Raw genomic sequence first — 19,439 nt, 5'->3', positions numbered from 1 at the left:
TTTGAAGATGGATGATGTGGAAATTGTCCAAAAGTTGTTGTTTACGTGCCCCCACCAGTTAAACAACGTTTGAAACATGCACCCCAATATACATTTTATACAATTACTGCTGTACAAATAATTACATATGCTGTAGAATTGTCCAAAAACAGCCATTTAAAAAGATTGAGATACAATTGAAATTATATTTGGTCAGTAGAGGGCCAATGGAGTTTATTGAGTAGGGGAGTGACGTGATGAGTGCCATGCTTAAGGAAAATCACTTTGGCATCTCTGAGGGGGACAGATTGGAGAAAGGAGAGACGAGAGCCAGGGAGACCATCCAGAAGACTACCATAACAATCCAGGTGAGAGGTGAAAAGGGCCTGACATAGATTAATGGCTGTGTAGGTAGTGGAAAAAGAACAGATTCAAGAGATGTAGAGATAGAAATAACAGGATTTGGCAACTACTCACATATGTGAGGTAGGGAAGAGTGAAGAGTAGATGATACAGAGGCTGTGAACTTGTTTGAGCAAAGGATTGTGGTGCCCTCAACATTAATAGGGAAGATGGGAAGAGGTGAATTTTAGGGGAAAGAATATAAAATGAGACCCATGATATGGTCCCAATCCATCCATGACTGTTCATCCTGTGCGACTCACTCTGTCTCAACCAATAGGAAGAAGGTAGTGAGATGTTATTCACCAGTCACTGCCTGTAAGTCATCTAGAGGACAGGTGATGAGGGAGGATTTTCTCAGTGGAACCTAAGAAAATTTGGTTAGGAAATAAGTTCCCTTAAGGAGCCCACAGAGGCTAGAGGAAGGGGGCAGTGGGGAAGAGTGTTGGATGTTAAGGGCAAATATGTCAGTGTTGGACACATTTCCCATTATTGGCTATTCCATTGAGGATAAGAAATGGCTCGCATCCCTTATGATCAGGCCAAGGCTAACTTGGACTCAGGCCATGGGCTGGCCTCATCCCTCATTCTGGAGAGCACTGATTTATATTTTTGTAAGAAGCCTAACACCATGAAAACAGAAGTTGGGTCAAATGAGAAGTAGAAAGGTTACACGTCATTAATGTAATGGATGGCAGACTAGTTATTAAAGCTGTCAACTGAATCTATCTTCACCGCAAAACTGGAAAACAGCTGGGTTTGATAAAATCTGTAATTATTCACTCACAAGCATTCTGGCTTGTGAATTATCAGCAAATGCTTTCCCAGCTTCTTCTCTGATGCAAGTCTTATCCCAACTTTCTTAATAATAATAAGAAGAACAATAACTATCATTTATGTATTACTTTAAGGTTTGCAAAGTGCTTTATAAATATTATCTCATTGTGTTCTCACAATAACTATATCTGGTAGGTAGGCGCTCTTCTAAAGATGAGGAAATAGAGACAGAAAGAGCTTAAGTGACTTGCCTAAGGTTATACAGCTGGTAAGTGTTTGAAGACATATTTGAACTCACCTTCCTTACTCCAGCTCCAACTCTGTAGCCACTTAGCTTCCTCAACAGAAGGTATTACCTGATTGGCCAACATGATGAAACAAGAAAATGATAAATGTTGGAGGAGATGTGGGAAAATTGGAACACTAATGCATTGTTGATGGAGTTGTGAAGTGATCCAACCATTTTGGAGAACAATTTAGAACTATGTCCAAAGGGCTATAAAAAATGTTCATACCCTTTGACCCAGCATTAGCACTTCTAGGGCTATATCCCAAAGAGATCATACAAATGGGAAAAGGACCCACATGTACAAAAATATTCATAGCAGCTCTTTTTGTGGTGGCAAAGAATTGGAAACTGAGAGGATGTCCATCAATTGGGGAATGGCTGAGCAAGTTGTGGTATATGAATGTAATGGAATACTATTGTGCTATAAGAAATGATGAACAGGCTGACTTCAGAAAAACCTGGAAAGACTTGTATGGCCTGATGCTGAGTGAAGTGAGCAGAACCAAGAGAATGTCGTACACAATAACAGCCACACTATGCGATGACTAATATTGTTAAATTGAACCCTTCTCAGCATTACAAGGATCTAAAACATCTCCAGAGGCCTTGGGATGGAAAATACTATCCACATCCAAAGAAAGAATTATGGAAGTTTAATCGCTATCTTTTTTTCCCTCTTCTCTTGAATTTTGTTTCCTCTTTCTGATGGTTCCTCCTATTGGTTTTAATTTTTACTTACAATTTCACTAATGTGAAAATATGTTTAACAGGAATGTAAACACATACCCTATATCAGATTATGTGTCATCTTGGGGAGGGTGGTGGGGAAGAAGGGGGAGAAAAAAATTTAAACTGAAAAGCAAATGGAAGTGATTGTTGGTAAATCAAAATAAATTAATAAAATAAATTAAAAAAAACAGAAGGTATTACTTATCTACTATCAAAAGATGAGAAAACTAATGACCCCTCCAAGTATAGCTATACTAAATATCTATGTATTTTATACAAATCATTTATAGATTGCATCATTAAGATGATCTAAAACAGTATGTTAACTGAAGAGCAAAAAGGATGTGCACAAAAAGTTCCAGGGACCCAAACTATACTATAAAAGGATAATCAGCAAAACAATTTGATGGTGGGTAAGAAATAGTATAGTTGATTGGTGGAATAGATTAGGTACATAACATACAGCAGTGAGCATAGTAACCTAGTGTTTGGTAAACTCCAAGACCCCAGCTATTGGGGCAAGAACTCACTATGTGATAAAAGGTGGAAAGTAGTCTGGCAGAAAACTAGGTATGGACCAACATTTCACACCATATACCAAGATAAGCTCAAAATGGGTGCATGATTTAGAAGTAAAGGGTGTTATCTTAAGCGAATTAGTAAAGCAAGGAAGAAATTACCTGTCAGATCTATGGATAGGGGAAGAGTCTCTGGCCAAATAAGAGACAGAGAGGTTCACAGGATGAAAAATAAATAATTTTGATAATAAAAAATTAAAAGCTTTCACATAAATAAAACTAATGCAACTAAAATTAGAAGAAAAGCAAGAAATTGGGAGTAAATCTTTGTAGCAAGTTTCTCTGATAAAAGTCTCATTTCTCAAACATATAGGTAACTGGATCAAATTATAAGAAGATGAGTCATTTCCCAATGGATAAATGGTCAAAGGATATAAATAGATAGTTTTCAGAGGAAGAAATCAAAACTATCAATAGCCATATTTAAAAAATTCTCTAAGCCACTAATAGATAAATGCAAATTAAAACAACTTTGAGGTACTACGTCTGATGATAAAAAGCAAAATGACAAATGCTGAAGGGGCTGTGGGGAAAACAACTTCACTGATGCACTATCGGTGGAGCAATGAACTAGAGAACAATTTGGATCTGTTTAGACTCTTTGACCCAGCAATACTGATACTAGGGGCTATACTCCAAAGAGATCAAAGAAAGAGCAAAAGTCTGCAACACTGGAAACTGAGGGAATGCTCGAACAGGGGAATGGCTAAATAAGCTTTGATATATGAATATAGTTGAATACTATTGTGCTATAAGAAAAAGGGAGTGATTTCAGAAAAACCTGGGAATATATGCATGAACTAATGCAAAATAAAGTGAGCAGAACCTGTAGGACAATCTGTGCAGTAACAGCAATATTGTAAAGATAACAAACTTTGAAAGAATTAGTACTCTGATCAACATGATGACCCCTGGCATAATTCCAAAGGACTCACAATGAAAAATGCTGTCAATCTCCAGAGAGTATTGATATGTGTAGAGTGAAGCTTGAAGCATATTTCCTTCTTTCTTTCTTTCTTTTTTCTTTCTTTCTCTTTTCTTTCTTTCTTTCTTTCTTTCTTTCTTTCTTTCTTTCTTTCTTTCTTTCTTTCTTCCTTCTTCTCTCCTTCTTTCTCTCTCTCTCTCTCTCTCTTCTCTCTTTCTTTCCTTCTTCTTTCTTTCTTTCTTCTTTCTCTCTTTCTTTCTCTCTCTCTCTCTCTCTCTCCTTCTTTCTCTTTCTCCTTCTTTCTCTCTTTCTTTCTCTCTCTCTCTCTCTCTCTCTCTCTCTCTCTTTCTCTCTTTCTTTCCTTCTTTCTCTCTTTCTTTCCTTCTTTCTCTCTTTCTTTCTTTCCTTCCTTCCATGTTTAATTTGGGAATGTGTTTTGCATGATCATCCATAATTGTAATAGGTTTTATTTTTCTTGACTTCTCATTGGGTAAAGGAGGGGGTCATGGGAGAGAGGTAATTTGGAACTAAAAAGGAAAAAAATGTTTCTGTGCTTTAAAAATAAAATTTAAAAAATGAAAACAAAAAATATGTAAGTCCAAGTACAGTGTAATCATTAGGGAACTTGATGTCTAAGTGGAAAACTATTCTTTATGTGATCCTGGGCAAGTCAGTTAAATTTCTTTGTGCCTCAGTTTTCCTATATGTAAAATGGGGATTTTAATCGTTCCTACTTTCCAAGGTTGTTGAGAGGACCAAATAAGATAACATTTGTGAAGTACTTTGCAAGTTTTAAAGCATTATAAAAGTGCCAAGATATAAAACACACGCATGTACACACACACAAACACACACACATAGAGCAGTAGCAATCCAGTAATTTCAAGGAAAATATATACATATATATGAAATGTGGTATTTGTCAGGGAGACAGTTCAAGTTTTTTCAGCCTGTCCTTAAATCCACTATCATGTCTCCTAAGTGAAGCAAAGTACAGTTTCCAAATAAAGAGAGAGACAAACAAAATCATCATATGAATCACTTGATATATACAAATGACATTAAGTTATTTGGCTCTACTGAAAAACAAATTAAATGGTTCCATCATCCTGTGGGCCTCTCTAATGATATACTAATATTACTGGGACTCAGGAAGTCTAAAATTATTAATGCACACCAAGGAAGATGGGGACAAGCTTGAATCTGGAGACCCAGTTCAAGCACTGATAAAGGCAATCCTTAGTAATCCCTTAGTGTATTTTAGGGAAGACACATTGAGCATAAAGTTACCATGGAGGAAATGCTGTCTCTGCCTGTCAAGAAACTGAATGGAATCTTGAAATAAGAACTCATTGGGAGGAATCCATTTATAGCAATTAGTACCAAAGACACACCAGTCTTAACATACTACTTTTGGAACTGTCAAATGGACTGGTAGAAATTTGAAAGGCATTTTAATGTAACACTAGGGGTCACTATACAACAAGGTTTCAGAGGTCAGGGTGAAAGAGAAATGGAAATTACAATCACATCACTTACTCTTCTATCCCAATCTATCTCAGGTGCCCCCTCCCTCACCCCACTCTTACCAGTAGTTTCACAATAAAAGCTAAGCTCTTTCATCTTAGGGAGAGATAGGTCCGAAATTCCCCTTTAAATCTCTGCTTTGCGGAGCTTATAAGTTGTGAAAACATATGTGAAATGGCTCATCATACATGCTCCCAGTGAAAGAGAGACTCTCTAACAATGATCTAGGGATTGAAGCTCCCACCCTGCAAGGAACTTCCTAGTTAATATCCTTCTGCATGGCTAAAACCATCAAAACGTCCTTGGAGCGGAAGCTACCAGGGCATATTCCAACCAGGAATGAAGGGACACAAGGGAATACACATATAAAGGTCAACTCTTCCAGAGACAGCCAAAGTCAGTATAAAGACAATAGCTTAGCTTTAATGCACAAACTGATCACAAATTAACACCTGTTACTGAACAAGCAAGGGATGGGTGGGTGGAGCAGAAGGGTAGGGATGGATGATGGCAGTTCAGTTCTTTCACATTGCCTGCAATACATGTAAAGTGACTAGAGCTTCCTCTAACTGTAACTACATAGAACACACTTTAAAATTCTCCCCATCTGGGAAGAGAAACTCCATCTTTGCTGCTGCTACCTTTAGTTCTCTCACTATTAAAAGTGCCTCCAGACTGCTTTTAGCTCCACAAGACTATTGCCACTGAGACAGGGTGGATGACTACCTCACCACCACTCTCATACTACCTTCTAGTTTTCCTCCTCTGCCTGCTCCTCCTGCTCCTGCTCCTCCTCCTTTTCTTCCCCCCTCCTCCCTCCCCTTCCTCTACCTCCTCCCCCATCCTTCCCTCCTCCACTTCCTCTTCCTCTTCCTCCCCCTCCTCTTCCTCTCATCCTCCTCCCTCCTTCTCCTCCTCCTCCTCCAAGCCTCCCCAAAGCCCTCTCTTTGTTTATTTTGTGTGAGGATTCTTGGCTAAGATGAGAAAAAAGAAAACTACAAGGCCTAGAATGCTTGATAAATTTTAAACGCATTTGGGGGCTGGGGTATCTATTCAAACAGCTGTTATGTTAACAAAACATCTATACAACATTAATGGAGCACAGGGCACACCACCTTAAGGTAGCCATGGTAAGATTAACTTCCTCATCAAAAAGGGAAAGAGGATTGATGGGCATTCCAGGAGCACATGATAAGCAGTTCAAGCACCTGCAGAAATGCTTTCACAAGTGGACATCACATCCCTGAACAATAATAGTAAAGGTTGGTTTAAATGGTTGCTCTGGCTCCGCTCTCTCAGGGTTAGGCAGGCCTATCCCATTTTATCTTCCTCAAGGTTCTTAGGTACTTTGAAGAGAATGGAAAGTATCTCTTCTCTGCCACCAGCTTAAGCCTGCAGGATCCACTTTCCCCCTCCCTATTTAAGGGCCCAATGACTAGCACTGTACTTGCCTTTAACCACATAATGTCAGATTAGCTTTTCAAAGGGGTATTTACTTCAAAGATATGACAAGAACAAAAATACAAGCATTCAACCCAAAACTTCAGAGGTATATACCACCTTGATATCTGGGAATGAGGGAGGAATTAACTTTACACCTTAGCTGAGTTTCTGTATAATGTTGTTCTCACCAAGTTCATGTCCAAAGATACCACCACTGCTGGCTTCTGCTGGGCTAGCTGTAACACTCAGTCTGGATTCCTGACCTCCCAGATTCTTTTAGCTTGAGCTGTCATGCCACATTGGAGGCTTCACTCCCTAAAATGGAAAAGAACTAGCAAAAAGGTTAAAGTCACAGGCTCATTTCTTGGGGGTACCACGTGGCCTCAAGGAAGGGCAAAGAAGTCTCTAAGATCTTTCCCCCCTTACCACATCATATGAGTGAAGGAGTAGCCTCTTCCGTCAGATGCTGATGCCACAAAAACCATGGCTGCCTAGTACTGAGTCAGGATGCTGAGAGTTCTAGCTACCCAGCCAATACAAAAGAGGCTGTTCCCAGCCATATACAGTCTATACATGCTTCAGTACTCCAGAAGCAGCTGCTAGTGTGTTCTATGTAAGACAACACATCTCAGCAAACTTCTGACGTCTGCGGAGGCACCAGACACTCCCCACTGCATTACACTGGTAACAAGCATGCTCTATTGAATTTGTTGAATTCAACTTGAAAATGGTTCAACTCCAAATGGATGCTGAGAAACAGCTAAGATGCAAGAGTGGCATCGAAAGGCATGACATCTGCATAAACTTTTCCAATAATACTTTGACTTCCCCATAAAAAAAAATTAAACAAATCGCTGAATTATGTAGATTTATTTATGGAAACAGAAGGGCTTATGATGACATTTCAGGATCAGGTCATTACCAACAGAAAGTACAGAAAGATTCAAAAATCATTGATTTAGAGCAAGAAGACACCTTTAAGCTCAGATTTTTTACAGATGAGGAAACTGAGGAAGAAAACAGTTAAGTTACTTAGCTAGGGTCACACAGCAAGTAAGTAATTATGCTAGAATTTGAATTTTTCAGGAAACCAGATAATGGTGAATGCATATATTTAAGGAATGTTAGAAGTTGGGTGCCAAATCACTGCAGGTTGCACAAACGTAGCACCAACTGAAAGGCAAAGAAGAGTTGATCTGTTGATTGGAATTCTACAACAGGAGATCATTACCTTTCATAGAGTAACAAATGACAAATCTCCATGCCACAAATTCAGAACCAGAATCACCCTTGTAAATGAAACCAATAAACCAGAACAAAACTTCAGTATTATCACAAACTTACCTGTTGCCTACAATTGCCATCAAGAGGAAAGCAATAGGGGCAGCTAGGTGGCACAGTGGATAGAGCACTGGCCCTGGATTCAGGAGGACCTGAGTTCAAATCCGGCCTCAGACACGTAAAACTTCCTAGCTGTGTGACCCTGGGCAAGCCACTTAACCCCATTGCCTAACCAAAAGAAAAAAAAAAGAATGCAATAGCTATATTAGTAGATGAAGAACTGTGAAAAATGTAGCTATTCTCAGCAATGCAATGATCCAAGACAATCCCAAAGGAGTAATGATGAAACCTACTATCTGCCTCCAGAAAAAGAACTGATATTGTCTGAATACAGAGTGAAGCATGCCATTTTTCACTTTTTTCTTTCATTTTTTCTTTTATTCGAGTCTTCTTGTACAAGATGGCTAACACAGAAATGTTTTACATAATTGCACATGTATAAGCTATATCTGATTGCTTACTGCCTCAGGGAGGGTGGGGGGGGAGGGAGCAGAGAGCAATAGAATTTGGAACTCAAACCTTTAAATAAATATGTTAAACAATTTGAAAGAATGTTTCTAGGTGAGAATTCTCAGAAGTGTGATTTGGTTCAGCCCTGCCCCTGCCCCAGCCCCAGACCCCAGCAATGGGCCAGTCCTTGATGCCTACCTGTCTGGCTGCCTACCAGGATAGTTAGTCTACACCAATTTCATAGAGTGTAGAGTTGGAAGGTGTTTTAGATATCATCATATTCACTGAGGCCTTGAAGAGAACAGAGTATGTTTCATCTCTGGGAAGTGTTCTCTCAGTTTGTATGAGGACTCTGAAAAACAGAACAATATATGGCTTTCATGTCACAGAATAAATCTGAGCAGTGCTCTGCTGGTTACCATTTTCAGTGAAAACAAGTTGGTTATTAGGGGATTGTTGGAATGGTATGTGCTCTATGCTGCTACACCGGGCACACCAGGGTGCAGTGCCAGGCCAGACTCCATACAAGCCAATGATGCATTGTAAATCTATGTATAACAGCACAGAACTGTAGCTGGAGCTAGGGTAAGCTGGGGCAGTTACTCTCTCCCTCTCCCGCTAAGGGTTCCAGATTCATTCCTGGGGGAGCTCGGGCCCTGAAGAAATGAATTAGCCTCTTCTCAGACTCTTTGGCCATCAAATTCTCAATGTCCTTGTAGAATATAGCAGTAGTTAGAAGTTACTACATCATATTTAAGTCTTTGTCAATAGGAGCCTTTGTATTTCTATTAAATTCTCCTTTTGCACCAAAGAAATAAATAGCTGTCTCAGTGGCATATGGGTAAATGTTTAACAACTGACTCCTTGGAGAAAAAAATGTATACTTACTCTATTAATATTTTGTCCATTACTTTCATTAGTCTAGGCAATGAACAAAACAATAATTCAAGACCTGGTTTTTAGCATTAGTTAATTTCTGAGGTGCAATGCTCACTGAACATTTAACAATCAGCTCTCCCAGTTGAGGTGGCTCCAGTACACTTCTGGGTCCTATAGCTCTCTCTATGATGTACAAACAATTCACAACTGAGAGGCAGTTAAGTCAGGAAGACCTGAGCTTGAATTCTGCTTCAGATACTCATATGACCTTGGGCAAGTCATTTAACTTTTCTGTCTCATTGTCTTCCTTGTAAAATGAGTAGCCTTAAACGATGTCTTCTAAGGTCCCATGCAGCTCTAAATAGACAGTCCCCTACTCTTCTGATCTCTCCAGGTCCGTGTCTTTTGCCAAGCCAGCCCTAGGCTTGGGATCATCCTCATATCCTCCAAGAATCACATTAGTAGGTGCAGGGAAGACCCTTCCTGAAGGGCATCTTGCACCAACTGAGGAAACCAGGAATTCTGGGGGCACTGACATCTCTACTTTCAAAGGCTAATCTCTAGATCACTGTTCAGTCACCTATGATCAGGTGGAGAATCTAAAATAGAAAGCAAGCTAAAGTCCCAGGCTCAAGCTTCCCCAGCTTAGGCCCTGCTCTTGAAACCATATGGCATCAGTTGCTCAGGTATAATGAGGAGGTGGTGGAGAAGGGAGGGTAGCCTGTACTGCACAGGAAAGGAGAGAGGATCTCAATGTGAATTCTAGGGAGTCAAAGTAGAGAATGTAAGAAAACTGTTTCTCCTTTTAACTGAAATAATGTTCTACCCTCTGCTGCTGTTATTTCATGAAGCAAGAGAAGACCAAGGGACCACCCAGAGTTTGCTGCATAAGCCCAAGCACTAATCTGGTCAGAAATGAACCACGTCTGACCCCCAAAGTTGCCACAGGGACTCAGTGCAGGCTCTAGAGCAGAGATTCTTAACCCAGGGATCATAGACCCCATTGAGGGGGTCTGAGAATTTGGATAGGGAAAAGAAAATTACATCCTTATTTTCACTAACCCTTCACTGAAATTGAGCATTTCCTTCCATTATTCAAAAGACATTATTCTTGTAAATAGACTTTGCCAGACCACCAAAAGACTGCTATCCACACAAAAGGTTAAGATCCTCCAGTTGTGGGATGGCCCCATAGGTCCATTCCCACTCATTCTCCATTTGGTACAAACATTGTTACACCTCTTCTCCAGCTCTACAACATTTCTCCAGATCTCCTGAGCATTCCCCTGTGTAAAAAGACCCCTGATCAATAAAGTGGGATAAAATCTGAAGCTCATTGGAGTGTGATTTTCTGTAAATGAGGGTGGCAGAATATGGATATGAGATCTCTCTCTCTCTCTCTCTCTCTCTCTCTCTCTCTCTCTCTCTCTCTCTCTCTCTCTGTCTCTCTCTCTCTCTCTCTCTCTCTCTCTCTCTCTCTGTCTCTCTCTCTCTGTGTCTCTGTCTCTGTCTCTGTCTCTCTCTCTCTCTCTCTCTCTCTCTCTCTCTCTCTCTCTCTCTCTCTCTGTCTTTCTCTCTCTGTCTCTCTTGCCCTTTCTCTCTCTTTTCCAGGAGAAACAGGAAACAGTACTCAATTTCTCATCAAACAATGTGCACAAGAATTCCATCTCTGACCTTCATTTTTTCTTGGAAGAAAAATGTGTAAATAATTCTATTTTGGTCTGACAGAATTGGGTCCAAAATGTCTTAGCTTTAAGTTAGAACTTTCTGGGTGGTAATCCCAACCACACATGGGCTGATCAAAGATGTATGTAATGGGAAAAACAGGTAGGGCCCCTGCCTGAGGGTGAGAAAGTGTCTCTGTGTATATTGAAAACAGGAAAGGATATAGCTGTGAGGAGGGGAAAAGTCAAAAGGATTGAATGTCCGGAGGTTCTCAGAGTGCCTCTTCATCCTGTCAGCACCTGGGATTCCCTTTCCCGAGAGAGCTGTCCCTCCAGGATTGGGTGGGCAGGAAAGCCTTGATGTTCTCCCAAAGAGCTGCATTTCTGGTCCAGATTTTCCTTTCATCTTCTATGGAAAACCCTCTTGGGACCTTGCCCCTTTTTCTATTGTCTCCTCAGGTCCTCTTTGGGGCAGAATTTTGCTGACTTGCAAGTAGTCCTTATTTAAGACTGCAAAATTACATCTTTTAATGGCTTCAACTTTAAATTTATGGAATCCGATTATCTCCAGAATTAAAGATGACTTTCATGTATAACGCAATGGAGAGGGATGCCAAAGTGGGTGTGAGTAGAGCACAGCTCATTTCCAATGTAGAATTATGCCACAGAAGCAGCTGAAAAGACATTGTTGAGCAACATGTGACTGGAAAAGAGGATTAGTGGGCTAGTCATATAGCAAGAGTCAAGGATGGCCAATGGGCAGCCTGCGTGTCCATCACAAAAGGGCTATTCCTAAGTTTCCACTAAATCCCCAGAGACGTAGACCTCTCTCATCTCAGATGAATCCCTTGGGATGATATATGGGAAAATGGGGACAGGAGTCACTCAGCATGACCAGGCATGGATGAGTTGCAATCTGTATCCCAGGAGGGAATGTCCACATTGATGGTACAACAGCTTGAATAAAGCAGGGAGGCCCAATCTTTTTTCAGTCTCTTTACCTTTAGCTTTCAATAAACTTCCCACATCTTCTGTTCAGTGTGAAATGAAGCAAATTCTAGAATTTACCATACAAATACACACATAAGAAATAGATTATTTTTTTTTGTTTGGGTTAGGCAAAGGTGTTAAGTGACTTGCTCAGACTCACACAGCTAGAAAGTATCAAGTGTCTGAAGCCAGATTTGAACTCAGGTCCTCCTGACTCCAAGGCCAGAGCTCTGTCCGCTGTACCACCTAGCTTCCCCAATTGCTTTTTTTGTAATGAAAACATTTGTGACATAAAAGCAATGTTAATATCATGAACTTTTTTTTTGTTAACACTACTACTTTTGGAATATTTTAATAGGAGGTTATAGTTATTTAACAAATATTCTCTGAACTCTTTTGAGAAGATTCTCATACCCTCCTGGGGGGTTGTGTTCCTCAGGTTTAGAACACTGAAGCCTTCAAGATACTTTGAAGTTTCAACAAAACTTTCCGTTGTAATTGGCTGTTAAGTATTCACGTTCCATGAGTCAGATTCAGAATTGTAAAAGGCATGGCACGGAGGAGTGAAATTAGCATAACGGAAAGAACTGTTTAAATCCTTGATTTCATCCCTCTCTTGAAAACTAAATGCTAATAAAAATGTCAGTGTTAATTTGTAGCTGAATGTAATTGTTTCTGAGTCTTGTAAATAATGATGACCCAGAGTTTCTCTCTGTCTGCTTTTATTTAGTCATCTTACAACAAAACCAGCTTGTCATACTGCTGTGCTTGAAAGGAAATAGAACGCAGCAATGGTTGAACAAATGGCGCCCTATGAACACCCTGGAAAGTTACTGGGCCATAACAATGATGCCTAGGAGGAATTCAGAGCAACATGAGAAGACTTGTCTGGATTGCCTGGAGACCAGAAAACAGGACATCCTGGCTACTGACCCTCAGCAAGTTGGCCAACTTCTTTCTTGCCTCATCTGTCAAATGAGGAGATTGAGTTTGATGACCTCTAATTTCCCTTTCAGCTGTTAATTTATGATCTCTTGATTAAGAGCAGGTCCTAAGGCCCTCTTCTCAGTAAGGAGATAGGGGAGCTACAAGGTCCAATGTTAGGTAGAGTTAATTTTGCTTAATTCTTTTTCATAGCCTAGGGAGGGGACATTTCTGTGGCATACGGGGGACAGAGATGACTGTGACAAAAACAAAAGACATCAACAAACATTACTTTAAAAAATAGAAAGAGAAGAAGTGATGTATTAATGAAGCAGACGATTTGAAACCGCCCTGGGAATGGGATAGTTCTCTTCATCTAAGGGAGGGAGATTGGGTTCCTTTGATAGGACTGCTGTGAACTTTGCACAAGTTGGCTTGATACAAAAGCCCAACACCCCCGGGAGTGGACTGGGCACCCAGTGCTGGATCCTGTTGCTTCCCTGCTATTTTGGGCCAGCTGCTTGATGTGTGAGGGCTCGGTTTTGTTTTCTGTAAAATGGGGTGATTGGATGAGAGGATCTGATAGTTCCCTTCCTGCTCCATACTCTATGAACCCAGAAACATCATGTGTGCATGTTTGGGGGGGTGGAGCTGCTCTCTACATTGACTCCATCATTCCCAAAGAATTAGGCTGATGGGGAAGCAATGGCTCTAAACCAGTTTGGCAAGGGATTGCTTAAAGCTTCCCTTTGCCATTCACCTTGGGAGTGGAGAGGTTTAGGGCGAGGGGGCTGACCTTTAGTCATCTTCCTTTCTATCTTTGGGAAAAAAAGACAATGCAAACTAGAAAGAGGAAGGGACTGCAGCCTGAAGGCAGGGAGAGCATGCTGGTGCCCAGAGAGAAATACAAGTTCAGCAGATGATTCTGAGGGCCTCTTGGGGAATAGTCCTGACTCAGGGATCATCACGGCTGCTGTCTAAGCTGCCTTTCCTCCATCCCCCTACTCACTTACAGCTGTTTAATTGGTTTTCTCTTCTTCTTTGAAGCCTCTTTGACAAGTCAAGTTCAGGTCCAATGATCAGGCCCCTCCCCGAAGTCTCTGTACCTCAAAGTCAGGTTCTATTTGCCCTGAGACATTTCCCACTACTGGGGAAAGTGTTGGAAAGGAAGTAGTCACCTAACATCTCTGGGCCTCCATTTTCTCATTTGTAAACAAGTATTTGTTAATAGCCACCTATGAATCAGACATTGCACTAGACCAGAGGTAGGGAACCTGTGGCCTTGAGGCCACACTTGGTCCTCTAGGTCCTCAAGTGTGGCCCTTTAACTGAATCCAACCTTCACAGCACAAATCCCCTTGGTAAAAGGATTTGTTCTGTAAAATTTGGACTCAGTCAAAAGGCTGAATTGAGGGCCACATGTGGTCTTGAGGCGGCAGGTTCTCCACCCCCCACACTACACTCTGGGGGATGCAAAATGAGGGAGACTGGCCTAGCTGGTCTCTAGGATCCATTGCAGCTCTATACCTAAGACCTATAAACTCCAAGCTTTCTCCCTACACAGTGTCATTGGCACCATTATGACTATACCTGTCTTCATCCCCCTGTGAATGGTTGTGCTCCTCACCTTCCTGCACTCCCTTGGTTACATCCTAGGGAAATTCTCCATGGAACAATGCCAGACACATCTGCAATAGATTCCTCACCTATAGTGACACCATTTATGATTCCCCCTTTTGGATATGTTATGTAGTGTGTGTGTGTGTGGTGCTTCTGCTTTCCCCTACAGAGACTAAAGAATCCCTGTAACTTGGCCAAAAGTCAAGCCTGTGGAAGTGTTGTGCTTGTCTTTCAGCAGACACCTGTGGGAAGCCAGCTTTTAGTTTCAAGACATAGTAGCCGGGTCTGGTGATGTAGACCTGAGAACCCTGCCATTGGGAAGGCTGAAGCTGGTAGATTGCTTGAACTTGGGAGTTCCGGGCTGCAGTAATGCTAAAACTGATCAGCTATCTGCTTTAAGTCTGGAACCAATACGGTAAGCTCCCAGGACTGGGGTGGGGGGTGAGGGGAGGTTAGGGCAAAGGTAAGTGAACAGGCTAAGTCAGAGACAGCAGGACAAAGGTCCTCAATGGATCATCAGTGGGATTGGGCATATGGAGGTCAATGGTCTTCTAGCCTGGGGACACTAAGTCTCAAAAAAGGAAAAAAAAACAAAGGAAAAAAAATGACTCATTGGTGTAATTATTGAGGGAAGACTTCAGCTGAGCTTTTTCAATGCCGTAGATCTTTCCCATCTCAAGCTCAGGAACTTCCTCTATTTCAAGATTTCTTCTTTGCTGTCACAGCAAAGTTTAAGGTTTTCTTTCTTACCAATCTCAGCCTCTAAGTTGATCTGGTTTTCTTCCCAATGTCTTTCTGTCTCTTTTTTCCTTCCCAACTCCACCTTTATTTTTTCTTCACCTAAGACACTTTCCTCTCTGCTGAGCCATGTGCAAAACATTTTGTGTCAAGTACTTTAAGCTGTCATCTTCAATTTTATTAAATTCCCTCTAACTCATTTCCTTATTTTTCCCTGAAGTCAAATCTCTAAACTAATAGTTCCTCTGTGGACAGTAAAACTCATTTAGATGGCTGGTATCCAGCTCTGGGATTTCAGGAGATATTAAATGGTTTGGATGGCCACAAGAAGCAATAACATGGTTTAAAGACCAATCAGACCCTTGCATTTTATGATGGTATGATGGAAGGTTCTTCTTTCCTCTTCAGACAAGTGGGAGGTGGAGGAAACAAACTAGGAGCTCGGGTTGATCCACAAAAAACCTCCATGTGGTTAGAAGAAAGTTTCCCTTCTATTTCCTATCAACTAATATACTTCTCTCTCTACACCCTTTATGAATATGGCTTTCTTATGCACCTGTCTCAGTTCTTGGCAGAGGTGGGAGACTATGGGTATAGAATGTTACATATACTGTTAGACATCACACACACACACACACACACACATATACATACATATATATATACACATACACATATGATTTCTCCACACACACACTCTCTCTCTCTACACACACACACACACACACACACACACACACACACACACACACTATATTTTTTGTCTTTTTATTCTTTGTTACAAAGGATAGCTCACTGGGTGGGGAGTAGGGAGGATTTCTTGGAAATTAAGGTACAAACAAAAGATAATTAAGTCTTTTTTTTAAAAAAAGGAAAAAAGAAAATGCTTTCCCTGTTTAGTATGCTATCAAAAAATCAACAAATTTACTTATCTTTAATTATAGTATAACCTTCAAAGGAGGGGTTGTTGTTCAGTTATGTCTGACTCTTCATGGCCCCATTTGGGGTTTTCTTGGCAAAGATACTAGAACGGTATATCATTTCCTCCTCCAGCTCATTTTATGGATGAGGAAACTGAGGCAAACCAGGTTAAGTGACTTGCCCAGGGTCACACAGCTAGTACATGTCTGAGGCCAGATTTGAGCTCAGGAAGACTCATCTTCCTGACTCCAGGTACAGTACTCTATGCACTATGGCATCACCTAGCTGCCCTTTGAAGGAGAGGAGTCTACAATTAAAGACAAGTTATTAATAACTAAGACAGTTCGAGGTTTGAGATAATGTGCCTTGCAGATTTTAAAATGCTGTTTACAGATTGTTGTTGTTGTTGTTGTTACTGTTGTGTAACCTGACCCTCATGACAACCTTCTGTATAGGGTAGTACAGGTATTCTTATTGTTATCACAATTAAAGATAAGTTCCCTGGAGCTGAAACCAGTTCACTGACTCAACCATGATCACACAATTAGTAACTATCTGAGGCAAGATTGGAAGCTGACTGTCCTTACTCTAAGGCCAACATTCCTTCTGCTGCCTCCAAAGGTGCCTTAGACACAACTTTATAGTCCTTTGCCATTCAGGAAGGGGAGGCCATCTAGTTGCCACCATTGAACATATCCCTCCCTGCTATCACCAAATACCCAAATGGGATTTTTTTTTTGGTAAGGCATTACATGACCCTTCAACCTCTTCCCATTTTCTGGGCTTCATGTTGAAACCGGCTTGACGTGAAATTCTCTACGGAGCCTCAATTCCAGTTTGAGATAAAATTTGTTGCTTTGTTTTTCTGTATTGAAAGCAACAGGGAGCTTACTTTTCACTAAGTCAGGTTGAGATTCATGGTTGACTTCAAAATTTCACACTTGAAAGTTGACCTCATCATTTCTAAGTGTAACTCTCCCTTAATTTCCTAAATCACAGCTATTGTCATCTAATTAATTGATTTTGAAGGACCAAGTCATTCATATAGGCTGAGTTAACAGTTAATGAGACTGAGGTCTACAGTGTATGATATGAAGATGGTTAGATGTCCTACTGATCAGCCCAAATGATTCTATTTGTTTATTATAGGCATCCACTGGACACAGACGTGTCCAGTATACTTTGCCCTTTGATTTTGTGCTTTAATCTTTTTTGTAGCCCTAGGTTCCAAGGCTCCTGGCCTGATAGTGCTACCATACAGACTTACCATTCGGGTGACATTCTTTGAGTTTGTCATCCTGGGATTGGAGACTTCTAGGAGAAAGAAGCCATGGAGAAAACATCACCCTCCATTTTATATACATGGAGCAGAATGGAGCAGATATGTAGGGTTAAGCAGTCAGTTAGTAATAAACATTTATTAAGCACCTATATGTTCCAGACACCATGTTAAATGTTGAGGATAAAAAGAAGGGGGAAGTTGCTGGTGGAGGACAATGCCAGAGAACAACTTTGGGGCACCCAGGCAGGGTCAGCCCCTCTTCTCCACTTGCTGATCTTGGTCTGGGAGTCTAGGTCCCCTTCTCCCGCTACCCAGGAGTGTGCCTCAGTGAGCATGCCCTCAAGCCCACCCTGGAGTCTAATGCAGAGACCAAACTGGAGCCTATCCTGGCCTCCCGTAGCCTCCAGGAGCCTCCTGTCTCCAACACAGACAGTGATGGGAATGAGGGCATGAGAGGCACTTATGATGGCACCTCCCTATGCAAGAGCTTTGCTGTGTTGGCTACTGGCATGACCCTTACATTTCACATTTTGTGAGGCTGTCAAAAGAAAGGAAGGCTCCTGAAATTAACAGAGGATACTTTATTCATGGTGTCAATCAACTGCTAAAGAAAGGCTTTCCTAAAGAAGACAGAATGTAACTGTCAAGTTATAAATCTTGGTGCTGATATGGATACTACATTCTGGAAATTAAAGGATGAAAATCTTCTACCAAAAATATTTTGAAGTTGACTTTCCAATGATAGTTACAAGAAAACTATGTAATGTCAAAGCCAAATCTTCTCTATCAACACCAGTCCAGGAATTGCATTCAGAAGGATGGATGTGTCTTGGATTCAAAGAGATTTGCAATTGTGGGAGCTGATCTCAGAGACTTAACCAGCATGGAAGAGAAACTAAAGAAATGTAACACGAATGCACAGTTACCAACTCTGTTGATAGCAGAATGTGTACTGGTTTACATGACACTGAAGCAGTCAATAAGTCTTATAAAATGGGCAGCCAACACCTTTGAAAGAGTGATGTTCATAAACTATGAACGGGTTAATATGGATGATAAGTGTGGGCAGATCATGGCGGAGAACCTTCAAAGGTGACACTATGACCTGGCTGGAGTTGAAACCTGAAAAATCTTTGTTTTAAAGATTTTTTTAGAATTAATTTATTTTTAATTTTCAACAATCACTTCCACAAGCTTTTGAGTTTTAAATTTTCTCCCTCTCCTTCCCTGGCTCCCTCTCCAAGACAGCATGCAATCTGATATAGGCTCTACATGTACATTCCTATTGAACATATTTTCACAAACCCTGAAAATCTTTAGACTCTTAGAAACAATGTCTGTGGTCAAATGGGTTGGAGAAAGCTTCTGCCACTGACACGATGAAATTATATGGCAGTCTACCCCAGCTGAAGTGAGCAGAATAGAATCACTTGAATTCCTTGAGGAAATGGGGCTTACTGAGCAACTTATGCAGCATTATTGTCTTTGTTGGGTGACACAAAGTAGAAACAACCTAGGTCTCAAGGCTAAGACCTACTAAGAATTTCTTCAGGGAAGTTGTTGAACCAGAAGCCAAAGCTCCCATTCTTTCCATGGAAGAAATGCTTTCTTCAGTGAAAGAACAGTGAGTGTACACAGCTCACTCTCCTCAGCGTCACCCCCACTCCCAAAAGACTCAAGTAACTAGAGTGGCTGAGGATGTTTCCTGGTGGTTTATTGTGTTAATAAAACTCTACTGTCTTTAAAAAAGTAAATAAAAAAGGAGGAAAAAGAGCAATTCCTGCTCACAAGGAACTCACAGACTAGTGGGGGGGGTCAGCATGCATTAACTATGTGAAAACAAGTTATTTGCAGTATACATTGGAGGTAATCAACAGAAGAGAGGAAGAATAATTACGGGAGATTGGTTCTTTGACCTCTGAGCTCTGGTGTCTGACACTGGGAGTCCACAGCAGAACACTGGCCCCGGTGACACGGCAGC

At 41.0% G+C, this 19,439-nt stretch overlaps 1 pseudogene; it reads left to right on the top strand.

The window, feature by feature from the left end:
* Positions 1-236: 236 nt before the first annotated feature.
* On the top strand, positions 237-18,998 carry LOC110223005 (leucine carboxyl methyltransferase 1 pseudogene; annotated as a pseudogene).
* Positions 18,999-19,439: the final 441 nt, after the last annotated feature.

This window comes from Phascolarctos cinereus, unplaced genomic scaffold (genome assembly GCF_003287225.1).
Source record: "Phascolarctos cinereus isolate Bilbo 61053 unplaced genomic scaffold, phaCin_HiC Scaffold_9;HRSCAF=440, whole genome shotgun sequence".
Lineage (NCBI taxonomy): Eukaryota > Metazoa > Chordata > Mammalia > Diprotodontia > Phascolarctidae > Phascolarctos > Phascolarctos cinereus.
This window is presented reverse-complemented; position numbering and strand designations above follow the sequence as displayed.